At 32.9% G+C, this 13,942-nt stretch overlaps 1 protein-coding gene across 3 annotated transcripts in view; it reads right to left on the bottom strand.

Moving 5' to 3' along the window:
• The window catches only part of LOC140439511 (uncharacterized), a 283,057-nt gene extending 272,081 nt beyond the window's left edge, over positions 1–10,976 (bottom strand). For all 3 annotated transcript variants that reach the window (XM_072529477.1, XM_072529476.1, XM_072529478.1), the window contains exon 1: positions 10,778–10,976. The gene's annotated coding sequence lies outside the window, so the exon portion shown is untranslated. The remainder of the gene's footprint in view (positions 1–10,777) is intronic.
• Positions 10,977–13,942: the final 2,966 nt, after the last annotated feature.

Raw genomic sequence — 13,942 nt, 5'->3', positions numbered from 1 at the left:
TGTTTTAATTCGGTTTTGAAATGCTTGTAAAATAATTTATAAAAATAATCTCAACAAACTTCGACCAGAGTCAATATCATATGCAAATGAGCTGTGTCATATAAGTGTCATAAAAACTTTGCTATCAATAAGTTTCAAACGAAGTATAAACGGAATTTTTGAATACATCCAGAATTTATTTTAAACATTACATATTTTTTATTTTCTATTGCATGCAATATTTTTAAACCGATTCTTATACGCATTGGATAATTCATTCGAGTTTTGTATCAAACTTCCTTTTAATACCACTTTTATTTAAAAATATGTAAGTAGTACCAATTGGTTAGGTTAGGTGGTTGCCCTAATAAGGTAGCCTAGAGGCTAGTGTGAGAATGCCGAGAGGAACTCGACAGAAAAGCTGAACATAACAGTGTCACACTGGTCTAACATTTTCTAGTCTAAGAAGCAGTAGCTAGTCTAAGTTTTCCAGTCTAATTTTTAACTACTACGTGAGCCTTTTATTTTCTGGCCAGAGTTCGAACTATTCGGTAGATCATTCATAATAAAGTGAATGTGATTCTAGAAATCTGGAATTGGTAAAGATCTTTTTGGAACGGATTAACTATATTTCAAATTAATAAGCGTGCAATAAAAATATAGCAAACTTTTATGTGTAGGGTAAACTGGTCCATAGTGGAACGCAGTCCATAGTGGGAATTTCACTCTCCTGGCTATTTTATGTTATATGCTATAGAAAGAATGGAAGAAGGCGAAATACCAAACAAAATATTCAAACAGATGCCAGTAGGAAAAAGAACAAGAGGAAGACCGAAACTGAGATACTTACAACAAATAGAAAATGATATAATAACCTTAAAAATAAAAAACTGGAGAAAAAAAGCACGAAACAGATCAGAATGGAGAAGAATCCTGGAACAGGCTAAGACCCAAAAAGGGTTGTCGAGCCAGTGATGATGATGATGATGACTATGCGTTTCGATATTTTTGAAATTCAGGTGAGTGATCAGCTAAAAATTTTTATTTCCATGTTCCGATTTTTTCGAATAATTCGCAGAAATGTATCCTATTTAACTTGAATTTGATAAGGATATATAAAACATCATAACCTCAATATCATCTTATTCTGTTTAAAAGTAGCTCTACCACTTTGATAAAATTTTTGGTCATTTGTATTTTGATGCGCCATGATCCATAGTGGGAATAAAACAGCGGTCCATACTGGGATATGATAACATAATGCGGTCTACGCTGAAATATACTAAAACATGCTAAACATTTTCATTCTTTGCAGAATTGAATACGCCGAGACATCAAAGATCCCAACTTTCAGCAGTTTTCGAAAAAAGCCTAGAGAATCATGAATTATATGCAAGGTCTGTGCATTCTGCAGTAGAAGATGTAAAAACTCAAATGTCATTGATGAGTGCGTCCAAAAATCATGGTGTAAGCAAGTCGGCTCTACAGCGCAAAGTAAACACGTTCAAATTATCTAATGAAGCTAATGACGACAGCACAAATGATTTTGAATATGGACGAACCCATGGTTTCAAAACAATATTTACAAGTAGAGAGGAACGGCTATTGTGCGAGTACATAATTCAGGCTTATGAAATGTGCTACGGCTTAACATTAATACATACTCGTGAATTGACTTATAAGTATGCCATTGACAATAAAACGGTGCCTCGAACTTGGCACGAGAAAAAACGAGCTTGAGTCGAATGGTTGGACAATTTTGGGAAACGACACCCTATGTTATCGCTTCGAAAACCAGAAGCAACTAGCCTTGACAGGGCCACCAGCTTCAACAAGCATAATTTGGCTACATTTTTCACAAACTTGAGAAGTGTGAAAACGAAACATAATATCCAGTCGAACCAGATATACAATTGTGATGAGACTGGTATCACCAATGTGCATAAACCCGGGAAGGTACTTGCTAGCATTAAACACAAACAAATTGGAAAAGTGACAAGCGCTGAAAGAGGCACATTAATAACAATGTGCACTGCAAGATGCTCTAATGGGACTTTTGTGCCTCCATTCTTTGTATTCCCGAGGAAAATATTTAAGCCTTTCATGCTTACTGGGGCTCCTCTAGGATCAGCCGGTGCAGCGTTACCCTCTGGTTGGATAACGGGAGATAATTTTTTGAAGTATATAGAGCACTTTATCAAACACGTGCGATGCAGTAAAGAATTCCCAGTTCTATTAATTTTTGACAACCATGAAAGCCGTTACGATGTTCGTGTGCTGAATCTGTGTAAAGATAATGGGATTATTTTATTGACATTGCTGCCCCATTGCAGTCATAAATTACAACCGCTCGACGTAAGCTGCTTCTTTCCATTTAAAAGCTATTATAACCAAGGAGTTGATGACTGGATGCTAAATCATCCTGCCATACCTATGAATATTTATGATGTTTGTAATGTTGTTGGTACCGCCTACCCCAAAGCATTCACTCCTGTCAACATTCTCAATGGATTTAAAAAAAACAGGCATAGTACCCCTGAATTCCCAAATTGTTTCAGAGAGTGATTTTATGTCATCTTATGTCACTGATAGGGTCAAAGAAAATGAAAATGGAAATGGTAACGAATATAAGGCTAACGAAGGTGTTCAGGATGTGGAAGATTTTCAGGATGTAAAAGAACCACGATATGTCAGCCCATCCAATATGATAACGCTTTAGCAAATTAGGCCACATACCAAAGCTGCTCCTATAAAAAACCTTAGAAGAAGCAGAAAGAAGCTACAGTCAGCAATAATAACAGACACCCCCATAAAAGATGCCATAGAGGAACAACATAAAGAAAGATTGGCTAAAAAAACATTTTTAGAAGAAAAAAGCAAAAGGCTAAAGAAGTTAAACGTTAAGTTTTTAATGACGACATTAGTTCGAACAGTGATGTTAGTGAAGAGATCTGCAACGATTCTAGCGATTTAGAAAGCTTCATATCAGGAAATTAAGATTTGTATATTCAAAGTCATGACTATGTTATAATAAAATACATGACAAAAAACTGTTAAACATTATGTCGGTCAGGTTATTAAGATAAATGGAGATGCATATAATATCTCTTTCATGAAGAGAATTGTGGCCGGAAAATTTGTTTTCCCCGACAAACCCAATGTAGATACCGTAGAAGCAGAAGATATTTTACAAAAGCTGCCCCCTCTTGCCATTAGTGGATGTACAGCTAGGGCTACTCGCCAGTTTATGTTCCCTGTGAATTTTTTCCAATTTAAAATGGAGTAAAAGAGTTTTTTACTAAAAATCCCACTATGGACCACTATGATTCTCACAATGAACCATATAGTGGTTCATAGTGGGACGAGTGGTCCATAGTGGGACTTGTTGAATAACATTTATAATAAATACAGGATTACTTGAAATTATTATTACTTTGCTTCCTTACATCCATATTCATGCACAGGTACCCTTACTATAATTTACAAACGCTTAATCAAGGTGCTATACACTTTTGAAAAAACACCGTCCAACTATGGACCATTTTACCCTACAAAAAGAGAATGTAATATGTATATGTACTGCCTAAATTAAATGTCACGTAAATCTATTAATGATGTTCAAAATAATTAAGTCCAGTCTTGTAGTAGGCAATAAATACTCTTTTAGCTCAAATAAAGATGCTGAAAATATCTAATTACCATTAATATTTGCATAATAATTCCCCTCAAACTTAGAGAAAGTTTACAACTGACTATAATAACTGTTAATCCAATTAGTTAATCGGATTGGCATTGATCAAAGTACTCCGACACTGTTGGATCTTAAAAGTGATTGCGGTTGGGCTGAACAATATTGTGGACGGCAAATTTGCTAAATTATCAATCGTAATTAAGATCTTGTAAGTAGGAACAATAAGATACCTGACAGTTAAAGGAACGAGAAATACAAAAATAAAAAATAGATATTTAAGATAATTATAGCTTTCCCAATTAAAAAGGGGTGTTGGACCAATTAAAGTGGTTCTATCTTCTTCAGCGACAGATAGAAAAAATTAGGTACCGTAAAACGGAGTTACTTTACTCTATAGTTTTGACTTTATTTTCATTTATGTGTAAAACGTACTTTTTAAATGGCCGAAGAGACTGCGATTGCTTCAATAATTAGTAGATGTCTGCTAATTTAAAGATAATACCTACACCTGGGTTTAGACTACATACATTTGCAATGTGGTGCAAAGTAGGCCATATGATGGGTTTACTTTGCGCTAATTGATTAATGACTAGTTTATTTATGGTAAAATTTCTCTGGGGCAAAGAAACCCTACACAATTGTAAAGTTTAAGAAATCTCGTTTCTTTTGGTACAATTTTTTTTATTTTTGATATTGTTAAGGAAATAATTAACACAATTTAAGTTTTCATTATTACAAAAACAGACAAAATTAAAATTTATTTCCGCTTATAATAACGTTGAACCTAATAAATATCGATCGCTTGAGCAAAAACGGAAGAAATTCATATATCAGATACCTAGACTAAAATAAATTCAATGAATATTAGTACTAACATAATCGGTCTAATTAAGGTAAGAAAGAATACAAACTAATGTGATCATTTACTTAGGTGCATTTATTGCATAAAGTACTTTGTCCCAGATACACTAAATTTCATCACGTCGCGTCGTGTAGGCAGTTTCCAACATTTCAGTGATTTTACCATTTTGCTGATATTAAGCATCTCGCCCGTAACTAAAGTTATGAATCCAGGATAAGAATTGTTGTCATACCAAACTAAAACGTATTTAACTACAGCTCTCTTCATATCGTTTCGACCAAATTTTTGAATTTTTTTCAGCTACAGTTTTTACCTTGACACTGGTGCAAAGTTTTACTACGGCAACAAATTGTGCATTATTTAATTTTACTTAAATTGGTCTGTTGCAATTTCTGGCAAAGGTTAAATTTAGAACGGGGTGGTCGGAATTTGGAGGTACTCTTTTTTTAGCGTTCGAATTTGTAAAGTGGTCATAAAAAATTGTTTGTGAGGAGGGAGTGCAGAGAAATAATCGAATACATGAAAAAAAATGTAATCAAACATTGGTTGTTGATATTGTGTGAACAGTTCAAATATACTCCTGATGAAGAACATAAAATATTAGCGAAATATTGAGATTTCAAGATAAAGTTATTAAACATTTTATAGAAACAGTGTGAACGGTGACTAAAGAAGAAAATTATAAAATAAACTATATACTGTAAGTATAAATACGTAATTACTTTTTTTTTCAAAAACCGTTAAGTAGGTCGTAAAATAAAAAGAGTAAATAGGTATTAGTAAAATATATAAGAAAAATTTTCATCTGCAAACATAAAATTAGTTTATATTCCTTAATCCTACAACTAAATTGTTTATGTTAATCTAAGTATATAAAAACAAACATATTAAATTTAACACACAAGATAACCTACTGACTCCTAAAACCCATTTAAATTTGATTTGAATATTATTTTATATTAGGAAATAAATGGCCCATCAAACTGAAAGTTTGTAATAAATTTTTAACAAAACTTTGGATGTTTTGTTTATTTTTTTTATTTTCGTATTTAAATTTTCGTTATTTATAAGTCAAAGTTCGTATTCGTAGGATTTTTTTATTTTCCTGGTTTTTTTTTCTTTTCTTTCTTTTTTTTTACTTTCTTTTTTTCTACCAACACTCTCGATTGCAAAAAACTTTTTATTAGATCTTTATTTTATTACAATATATTAAAAATATATTCGTCTATTATTTTTTCAAATTACATAGTTAAATTTGATCCGTTTACAAGATTATAAGCTTTCTCAGCCAAGCTCTTAAAATTCTTCTTAGTGTGATTTATCTCCGCATATACAGAAAACTTAAGGAAAAAAATAATTTTGTTTAGTTTGGTTTTAAAAAGGGATTTGAAATGCGATAAACATTATTTCCTATACAAGTTTTTTTACAAAGAGCGCGGCTGTAAATTTCGGATGTGTACGAACTCATCACTTTATAGCCCCCACAAAATTATTAGACCCACTTAGCAAACTGATCATGCTTTGGAGATCCGTAAACTCATCGCCTCAGATAGGTAAACTTATCACCAGCATTTTTGCCTTAAATCGTTGGTTTGTAATACCGAAGATTGCCTGGTACCTGTTACAATTCTTGTTTACGTGGTAATTTATTAAAGTCAGAAATTATTTTAAGCAAATTGCTTTAAAATTGAATTAATAAATTTATATTGTGTGTCTCCCGGTGAGTGGCCTATTAGTCGTATATGCCAATTTAAAAAGATTTGAGATTTGACAATTTAGCTGCATAGTTTTTTAATACTGAACTTTTAATGGAAATATTTGTGAGTATGTGTTATTTCTAGTCCTATTGGAAAGAATCCTCAACTTGGTTATTTTATTTGCATTCGGACTCGGATTATTTTTTCAAATTATCAAACCTTGGCATTTTGTAAGCATTTTATGGTCTTTATCTGCAACGGGGTGTAGGTAGGCCAGTGAATTGCTTTAAAATTGAATTAATAAATTTATATTGTGTGTCTCCCGATGAGTGGCCTATTAGTCGTATATGCCAATTTAAACAGATTTGAGATCTGACAATTTAGCTTCATAGTTTTTTAATACTGAACTTTTAATGGAAATATTTGTGAGTATGTGCTATTTCTAGTCCTATTGGAAAGAGTCCTCAACTTGGTTATTTTATTTGCATTCAGACTCGGATATGCAACGTGGTGTAGATAGGCCAGTGATAAGTTTACTGGTGCCAATGCTAATTGGTAATGAGTTTACGTGTAGGTATATTGATTTAAAAAAAAAAGAACATCACAAACTGATTCGAATGCTAAGGAAATCTTCTAGCGACGACGGATATTTACACTTAATCAGAAACTTGTACCTACAACAAAAGACCTTTTTAGGAGGAGGCAGTGAAACTGTGCAGTGAAGGAGGTGCAATAAAGCTTGGAGTTTGTCAAGACTGCATTTTTTCAGTGACATTATTTAATGCGTAGTCTGAGATGCTTTTTCAAAGAAGCTATCAGTGGAATAAGAGAAGGAATAAAAATCAAATGCTGGGTTGTGGAATCCTGCAAAAACACGGTATAAAATTGAACTGTGAAAAAGACCAAAATTCTTATATTTAACAAAAACGATGAAATACAATACCAATTTAGAGCGAATATTATGACATTGGAGCTAAAATTAGTCAAACTTTTCACGTTTCAATCGAAATCAACAGATTGATATAACAGTTATTTCAGTATCTCTACTTCGTCAGCCCTTCGAGCTGATTCCGATTCAAACCAAGTCTAATTAAAGTCTCCAAAATCTTCCCACTTTTAGTGGTACGGGTACAGAGGTTGGTGGCGAAGAACTAAACAATTAAATAAATTGTTTTGTGTCCTCTGGCCGGTCGAAAATTTGTAAATATTAGTTGCTTTCAGCAAAAGCTTGCTATTGCTCTGATGAAATAAAAGCCATATATTATGGCATCGGTGCACAAATTATTTTAAACTTTTCACGTCTGAATCGGATTCAATAGAACGATATAACAGTTATTTCAGTATATCTACTTCGTCAGCCCTTCTAGCTGATTCCGATTCAAAACAGCATAATACTTATGGAATTAAAAAATAATGGATCATTTGGACGGCCTCAGGAATGTTTTAAAATTATAAACAATTTTTTGGCTTATAAACAAATAGAATATCTCAGTAACTATTAGCTCAAATTAAATTCAGGAAACGGCATTGAAAAAGATTCGGCAAGATGTTTCTTATAAAAGAAAAAAAATTTAATTACGAATAGTGGTTACACTAATAGTGGTAATAAACAATAGGATCTTTATAAACCATTACCTTTTTAATTTGAGGATCTTTCTTAATAAAAATTTTCATATCTTGAAGATATTTATAACATATAATATAATAATAAAAACCATCGGTATTGCGCGTGAAAATTACCAAAAAAGTTAGGTGAAAGAAAATTGAATTTCAAATATCAAAATGGGTATACGTAAAAAAATGTATTTTCTTGTCTTCTGATGAGCATTTTTTTTTAATCCGACATATTTCGAATGGGGTCACCTAAAATTGCATTACCAAATGCCAAAGATGCTTTAGTTTTGTTATAAATAACTTTATTTATTAATAATCCAGTAGTCAGAGACGAAAATGCCACTGAAACTTTAAAAATGATACAACATACGAACAAGCTGAAATATTCTGAAAACGTTAATTTTGCACCAAAAAATATGAAAAAGTTTACCATTTCTATCTCTTGGCTTCTCTCAAAAATATCGCTTAAAGCGGCGCGGCCACGCGCAAGAAATGAATTTTAAATAAAATTTTTATCAATTCGACGGTAAAAATTCGATATCTTTTGATCACATTGTCCTATCGACAAAAATTAAAAAGGGTTTCAAAGTTAAAGAGTGCAAATTTCTTACGCGATTTTTGTATGTTGCCGCAATTAAAGCCAATTTCTATAAAAATGTTCAATAAATAAACATTGCGCGATTTTTGCCATTTTTTACGATTCTCATGAGATCATTAAAATGTATCACTTTTTTATTAACCGGCCAGTATGGAAATTTCAGTCTTTAAAACCCATGGCGTGAAATTTCGGTTTTGATTTTTAGCAAGAAATGTGAGGCATTTGAAATATGCCTAAAAAATGCTGAATTTAAACTTTCACATTACAAACGATCCAACATATTTAAAACTACTTTTTCCGATTGCACAAGTACGTTTTTATCAACTACACTTACTACTTCAGCTACAAATTTCACGAAATGTCGTATTTATGGAAGTATTTTGCGTGACGTGCAATCGTTTGTAATGTTAAAGTTTAAATTCGGCGTTTCTTAGGCATATTTCAAATGCATTACATTTGCTGACAAAAATCAAAACCGAAATTTCATGTCATAGGTTTTGAAGACTGGGCTTTAAGAATGAAAATGCCATAGGGGCCGGTTAGTGGAGTGGAGAGTGATACATTTTAATGATCTCATGAGAATCGCAAAAAATGGCAAAAATTTGAAAACGTTTATTAATTTAACACTTTTATAGAAACTGACTTAACTGCGGCAAAATTGAATTCGCCCGTGCAGTTGCGTCGCTTGAAGCGATATTTTTGAGAGAACGGTTTATTTTATACAAAAAGTGATAATAAATTTTTTTTAATCAAACTTTAATCAAATAAAAGGCAGATATCGGGCACAATTTTTACTAAATCTTACCCAAGTACTTTCGCTCCTAGAGCATCTTCAAGGGCATTTCATCAAAATTATACGCTATTCAATAATTTTGTGAATGTCATAAACATTAAATAATCCATTTGCACAACACTAGACAAAGGACAAACAGTTTAATTTTTTTTTAATTTGAATAAGCTACATAGTGGGAGACAGCAGGAGAGAGAATTTTTGTTCAAAATTGTCTTAGCTACATTTTTTATTTGAAATATTTTTTTTACTAAGCTCAAATTTTTGGTAAATTTATTTTTTCAGTTCTTTCCTCTACGCGAGTGGGTGGTTTTAGGGGAAGCCAAGGAATAGGAATAGTAAACTTTTTTGCATATTGTTTGGGGGCAAAATTAACATTCTCAGAGAAAATTCAGCTTGTTCGTATGATTTTTAGAGGTTTTGTGAAAACTGAAGCATCTCTGACATTTGATAATTCGTTTTTTAGGTGGCCCATTCGATTTACGTCGTATTAAAAAAAATATGTGCTCTATAATAGCCAAGAAAATACATTTTTTTACGTATATCGATTTTGATATTTGAAATAGAATATTCTTCAACCTAACTTTTTTGGTATTTTTCACGCGCAATACCGATGGTTTTTATTATTATAATGCTATCTATAAATATCGCGAAGATATGAAAATTTTTATTCGAAATGAGCTCCGAAATAAAAAGGTAATGGTTTATAAAGGTTATAATTCTTTAGTTTATAACTTCTTTAAATTGTTTCTCAGGAACCACTGCTCGTAATTCAACTATTTTTCTTTTAAAAGAAACGTCTTGCAGAGTCTTTTTCAATGTAGTTTCCTAAATTTACTTTAAGCTAATAGTTACCGAGATATTCTATTTGTTTATAAGCAAAAAAAATAATCCGATTTTAATTCCATGAAGTACGTTAGATAGGATAAGCGCGTTTTCATCAGTGAAAAAATTTGCAATCTTCTTTATGGTGTAGTTTTTGTTGTGCAAGAATTACAAAAAAAATTCAATTTAAAAAAATGTAAATAATGACTTAATAAGTTAAAAACAATCTATTCCAAAAAATTATTCACTAAATATTTAGTTTTAATTTTATTTAATCTTTTGATCCGATCTGAAACTCCGAGCTTAAAATTAAAACGATAAAATTTTTAATTTTTCTACGATACCTATTTTTTATTGTATATTATGTATTTAAATAAAATATTTAATTTTACAAATGAAGTCATAAAAAAGAAAATATAAATATTTCCGATTAAAAATAATAAAAATTAAAATTATTTTGAACAATTGTAAATAATTTTTTTCCTTATCAAAATAACTTCGGTCCTTAGGTTCAACATTCTGTAGCGTTTTACTTTAAATATCTGATACAAAGTTTTATTATAAAAAATGCTGACGTTTTTTGAGCCTAAACAATTTCGTATAAAATTAAGAAACTAAGTTTCTATTTTTTTTTTGTTATAATTTATAACTAATAATAAAAGTATGAAGTAGAAACAAATGAAACTTAGAAATAAAAAACACATAAAATTAAAGTACTTACCAAAAAAAAAACAATCAACTAAAATTTTCGAAAATATATTCCCGGCGAAAACACTCGCAGTACGTACGCTGTGCGTTAGAAAACAGTCCCTCACCTCGACACTGTTACAAGTTCAAGATTCAAAATACAACTGATTGGCTCTCGCCATTCATTCATAACTTGGAAACTTTCGTCGTTGAGAGGTTGTTCTCCGACTAGAGGGAAAATTTGGAATGGGGTTGTGCTGTGATGTTTTCGAAGAGGTGTCCTTTCGGTGAGGATGGGATTAAAAGGATAATACTACTACTAATATTTGCGCATGAACTCTACAATACATTTAAAATAAAAAGAAATAGTTAAATATTCTGGTAATTAATACATAAATGAACAATATTTAAAGTAAATACGTTAAAAGAATTTGTTGAAAATATAGTTTGTCCAAAGAAATGAGTGATTTTCAGGACTTCGCAATATCTAGGTATTTGACGAGTTTTTCCGCTAATGCATACCTTTAGTCAGAAAACCTTTATACACTCGCGATCATAAAATCCGGGTCACCTGGAAAATTTCAGGTTTCTTGAATATTTTTGCATCTGGTGTAGTAATAACCTTTTTTTTAAGCTAATGTATTTTTTATTTGACATCAATGTTTGTTTTGAAAGAAAAAAACGGTTTTTTTATTGTTTTTATTGAAAAAGCAGAAAACAAACCAAATTGTTAAAACAGACTTACGAAAGAAAAAATGAAAAATGCACAACGTGGTAAAACATCAGTGGAATTTCAATGACTAATATCGTGTATTGCCTCCCCTTGCTCTAATAACCTCTTGCAGACGACGGGACATATTCTCAATTTTTCTCCGGATTACATGTTGAGGTATGTTATTCCACTCTCTCACTAACAGATCCTTAAGCTCCTGTGCGTTGTTAGGAGGAAGTGTATGGGTTTGAATACGTTTTTTCAAATCGTCCCAGAGATGTTTGATGAGATTCAGGTCCGGAGACCTAGCTGGCCAGGGTAACCTCGTAATTCTAACCTCGTCCAAGTATTGCATACTGATCCTGGCAACGTGCGGTCGCGCGTTATCCTGAATAAAAACGGCGTCTTCTCCAAGTCCTGCCATGGTGGGCATAACATGTTCTTCCAGAATCTCCGTAATGTACCTTCGTGCAGTTAAGGACCCATTTTCGATGAAGGGTAATTGTGTGCGGAAGTCGGAAGATACACCTCCCCAAGCCATGACCGAGCCTCCACCAAATGGCATTCTTGGAGCAATGCAAGCTTGTGAAAATCGTTCAACGGTTCTCCTCAAAACTCTTACACGTCCATTGGATCCAGTTAGGTAGAAACGGGATTCATCTGAGTATAACACTTTTCTCCAATCATTAATTCCTCAATGCGCGTATTGTCGAGCAAAAGTTAGTCGTGCAACTCGATGCGCCCGGCCAAGTGGCGGTCCTGTAGCCATTACCGGAGAAGATAGTCCAGAAGAACGAAGTCTTCTCCGGACTGTTGCAACGCTAACATTGCAATTTCGTACTTTCTGTGGGCAATTTCGATGCATAACCGCAGTTTAGGTCCGGTTTCGTAAAGCCTGAAACACAAGAAAACGGTCATCTCGTGCCGCGGTCGTTCTTCTTCGTCCAGAGCCAAGTCGTCTGGTTAGCAAACTCGTCTCCTGAAAGCGTTAAAAACTCGTCTCCTGAAAGCGTTAAAGCACTCGTTGAACCGTAGAAAGGCTTACGCCAACAGTTCTTGCGACTTGCCGTTGAGTCTTCCACAAACGCAACAATGCGTGCCGGTTCAACAATAGTCAAGGCATTTTTAGCAAAAAATAAACAATAATAAATACTAATAATGGCACTAATAAACACTCATGGCGGCAATAATAAACGTTTGTTTGTGGCGTTTGAACAGAAAGTCGAAGCACAAATGAGATTTAAAACAAGCGGCAGTTACAGGTACCGTTCATTTTGGGAAGTGTACAGTTTTCCGCGCAATCGGCATTATTGAAATTCTTTGTTACAAAGGAAACCGCTAAGCTGACAAAAATTCTCAGAAACATGCATTAGTTTGTATTTGTGTTATTAATATTTACGATAAAGCTCGTTAAAAATGAAATAACGGCGATTTTCAAGGTGACCCGGATTTTATGATCGCGACTGTATTTCCGTTAGTATTTTCACTTACTATACCAATATAAAATTACAACTTTTTCTTTAGCTAAAGTAATTTCTCTTTCATCCATCAATTTTGTTGGTTATCCATATTTGATGAAGCCATACATAAATCAGTCAACAACTATTTCTCTAATAATTAACAACTAAAAATGTTACACATATCAATTTTTTTTTATTTTATAATATATTAAAGTGTTTTATTTATATAAAACCATTTCTTACAACTACTACCCCCACATAGTGTTATACTATAGAGCTCGGGAGATATGCAAAATGTATATTAAAGGCATATTTGCATATTTTAGATTAATTGTATAAGTGCATATGCATTTATTAAAAAATGCATATCTTCAGGTTTACCACAATATAGACAAATATCTGCCAAAGCAAGTAATGCAATTTAGAGAGGTAGGTAAAAATATCCCTTGGAAATACCCCTTATTGGGGTATAATTGGGGTATCTTACGCAGATTGGAGTAATGTTTTGTTCTTGAATGAGTCCAGGTTTTGCTTGAGGTCACCAGATTGTCGCGAAAGAATCTAGAGAAAACAAAGAGAAAAATTTGCCCAATGCAATATTGCCGACATAATAACCTATCGAGGAGGCTCAGTTATGGTTTGGGCTGGTGTAAGTTCCGAAGCCCGTACTGACCTAGTTCTTGTAGACGGAGGTTTTGTCACAGGAGCCGGGTATATATCAATCATAAGTAAATGAGCAAGTGGTACCTTTTGCATGATTAATATGACCTAATTTTATTTTTATTGAATATTCCGCGCGTCCTCACCATGCTAGAATCGTGAATTAATACTTAGAAGACGTCGCGATGGTCCGTTGAATTGGCCAGCCTTCAGCCCCGACCTCAATCCAATGGAACATCTATTCGGATATACTAGAAAGACGAATTCAAGTTCGTCTACCTTGTCCAAACAACTTGTCTGAGCTCCGTGCAACTCTTTAGATAATATTTGACGAATTGTAACAACTTTATGTTTAAAATTACAATAA

Source organism: Diabrotica undecimpunctata, chromosome 4, assembly GCF_040954645.1.
Source record: "Diabrotica undecimpunctata isolate CICGRU chromosome 4, icDiaUnde3, whole genome shotgun sequence".
NCBI lineage: Eukaryota > Metazoa > Arthropoda > Insecta > Coleoptera > Chrysomelidae > Diabrotica > Diabrotica undecimpunctata.
The sequence above is the reverse complement of the archived record's forward strand: the minus strand, read 5'-3'. Positions and strand labels throughout refer to the sequence as shown.